This window comes from Anneissia japonica, unplaced genomic scaffold (genome assembly GCF_011630105.1).
Source record: "Anneissia japonica isolate Jap-2015-1 unplaced genomic scaffold, ASM1163010v1 scaffold493_len2256704_cov171, whole genome shotgun sequence".
NCBI lineage: Eukaryota > Metazoa > Echinodermata > Crinoidea > Comatulida > Comatulidae > Anneissia > Anneissia japonica.
This window is the reverse complement of record NW_022727062.1, coordinates 2056486-2059781: the sequence shown is the minus strand read 5'-3', so window position 1 is coordinate 2059781 and position 3296 is coordinate 2056486. Positions and strand designations below refer to the sequence as shown.

At 36.1% G+C, this 3296-nt stretch overlaps 1 long non-coding RNA gene across 1 annotated transcript in view; it reads left to right on the top strand.

Annotated features, from left to right (window-relative positions):
* The window catches only part of LOC117113465, a 9136-nt gene extending 5990 nt beyond the window's left edge, over positions 1 to 3146 (top strand). The window contains exons 2-3 of the long non-coding RNA XR_004446219.1: positions 51 to 151; positions 2562 to 3146. This is a non-coding gene — a long non-coding RNA (uncharacterized LOC117113465). The remainder of the gene's footprint in view (positions 1 to 50; positions 152 to 2561) is intronic.
* Positions 3147 to 3296: the final 150 nt, after the last annotated feature.

The window sequence follows — 3296 nt, the reverse complement described above, 5'->3', positions numbered from 1 at the left end:
GAATATTAATATTACGTGTATCACTTGGTGTTATTTTTCTTTTTTTACAGAAACTACGAAAATGTTACAAAGTCGACTTGGTTTGAGACGCGTTTCTCTTTAACGTTTGTAGCGATATAGTAGCAGTTTCATAGCACTATTATCAAACATGGTGTGTGTCTTTTTAGAGAATTTTCACTTTATTTTAACTTTATTTATTTAACCATCTTTGTATATTTTAAAGTCCAACGACGTCATATATCTTCACATGGTAAGGTCCATTTAGACAGTTACCTAAGACCCCCGTAAAGATAATAAATATTGATTAAGCAGTCCGCATTTCTTTTCTTTTTTTGAAATGTGGTCACTCCCCTGGCATTAAATAAGGCCACTGTAATTCTCAATTCCTATTGGTCATAACATAGTTACCAACCGTCTCAGGGACGTAGCCAGGATTTTGAAAGGGGGGGGGGGAGCCGTTATGCAAATTACGTAGGACCCCGGCGGGGTCAATTCCCCCTGTGAAGTAGCGCACTCTGAACGTTCTTAGGACTGTTTGAGAGGATAAAGTGAAAATTGCAATAGACGCATTATAAATAAGCTCAAAAAATAATTATATAATAAATCAACAGTGGCAGATCCAGGAATTCGAAAGAGAGGTGAACCAGGGAGGGACATTCACAGACTGGGGAACCACTCACCTCAGCCCCACCATGGTTGGGGCTAAGGTAAGAAAATTTATTATTAGGGCATCTCTAGACGGCCGGAAATTACACTCTCGCACTTCAATTTGAATATAATTTTCTTTTTTTTTCCTTAAAAAATGAAGTGGGGTGGGGGGGGGGCCTTGAATCCACCTCTGCTCAAAACCATCCAGAATAGTCATAATCACGAATGGACATGTAAAACCCGATCACATCCTAAAAACAAACAGCAGTCACTAAGACATACATCAGGAGCCGACTCGATGGAGTTTACCCAGGGAAGGGCACAGATCTGTTTTGAAAGGTGGAGGGGAGGGCATTTTGGGAGTCGACACCCATCTCGGCCCCACATGGTTGGAGCTGAGGTGAGAAAATTTGAGGAAATAGTAATTCTAGATGGCCAGAAATGACACTTTTGGTAAAATTCATCATCATCACATCACCATTAGTCAAAATGAAGCGCCAAAAAAATTCTCATGATCTTTTATTAGGGATTTTTGACAACCATAGAGATCTTCATTAATGTGTGTGTGATATACCACAGAAAACAAAGCTTAAAAACATTGTCTTTGAGTATGTTATTATTATTATTATTACTATTAGTAGTAGGCCTAGTATCATTAAACAAAAATTTAAAGACTTGGAAAAGGATAAAAACGAAATTGAACCACAATATCGCATTTCTATCTTAAAAGACCTGGCCTGAGATTTATGGATTTAAGATTTTTTTAAATCACGCTTAGGGAGACATGTATAACGTGTACTGATGCATATTTACATGTTTTGGAAGTATTCACTTTGAGTGATCCCAGGAAAGAATTTGTATTGGCCCAAGAATAACCTTTAAAATTTTAACATTGTGTACAAAGGGGGGGGGGGCGAGCCGCGGCTCCCACGGCTTCCCCCTGGATACGTCCCTGAACCGTCTCGTATCGTATAGGACGTTCCAGCATTTCAATGTGATTTTGGATGAAACACGCATTTTGCAGAAACACATGTGTGATCATAATTTGGTCACGCATTTAGCACAAGTCTAACCGTGATTACAAATTAATGGAAAATGTATTTAAAATGAGAAGAAACTGTTTTATTAAAAATATAAAGTCATAAGTCATACAGTAGGCCTAGGCCTAATTTTCACCGAGAAAATTTCTCTATTTCAACCAAAATAACTCAGCCAACCACGCACTTTCTAAAATGTGGCGAGTGCGATCTTGTGCGTTCATTGTCACACAACGAACCGTTGATATGTGACTCAATCAAACCCGAACTCAACCGAAGCTAAGCCCCTGGCGCCCCCATCCTCCCCTCAGAACTGGTAGTCACGCATTTCAAATCTCTCTCAGGTTGGTAACTACGGTAACTTATAACAATTGTTAAAAATATTAATAACTACAAGGTTTGGGGGCGTAAATTCCATAATACGAATTAAGGGTAGCACCTCCTATACGGGTAGCTGAAGTTTTGTTTTTTTTTCGCAAATCCGACTACAAAACCAAATCAAGATTTTACGTTCCACTTCTGACTTTGGGTTGTGCTTCGCACACGCCACTGGGCGCGACGTTTCGGGAACCCTGCATCCAGTAAGTAGTGTATAAACTATAATTCCTCCATGAGTGTATCCACATTGAGATTCCGTTGTTTAATTATGTTTAAACGTTTTTACGGTTAATTGTGCAGTAGATGGCTTGTATGGAGGTCTTGAGTTGGTTAAAACATGTTTAAAATCAATTTATTTTGATAAATGTCAAAAAAATAAATAAGTTCTATATTTATTTAATGTCTTTTTTGTGTTAATAAAATTGTTAAATTGTGATTGTCAAAATAAAGTACATTGAATAAGATATTAAATAAAGTTATTGTTTTTTTGTTTTGCAGATTGGCACAATCCTGAAATGGATATTAATTTTACCACACACAAGAAACAAAGTGCACGCAACCTTGTATAAATTTTATACACTTAGGCAATACTCGATTCCCGCTTCTAGCGAGTGATATTTAAAGCCTTAAAGAATTATATCCACCTCTAAACAATTGACTTGGTAATCTACACGCACTAGTCCTCCAAATAATTTAAGCACGGATACTTGATGGCTTACCTGAACTTATGCTGGGCAGTTCAAACAAGTACACCAAAGTTACAAGAGTGAATTTGATAAGTTCCATTTTGGCTTCTATCTCGAACGATGTAATGTACAAAAGTGCGGTACGGCCTTTGTTTACACATCCTTAAAGCTTATGATATTTTATGGTAGAATAAAAAAGAAAAGGACTGTAATTCCGAACAATGACATATTCTAGTTACTGAACCGTAAGCAGTATTTATTCGTGTGTCATGATTCTTGCAGATGTTTGTGTAAAGAATTGAATAGGGACAGGTTCACTGAACAGCGTGGATATAAACATTAACAGTTAAATTTTAGCCTTGATAAATGTTTCTTACTCTAATACCATATATACATATATACACACACACATATACATATATATGTATTTATATGTATGTATATATGTGTGTATATATATGTATGTATATATATATATGTTTGTATATATATATTGTATATAATGTGTGTATATTGATATATATATATATATATATATATATATATA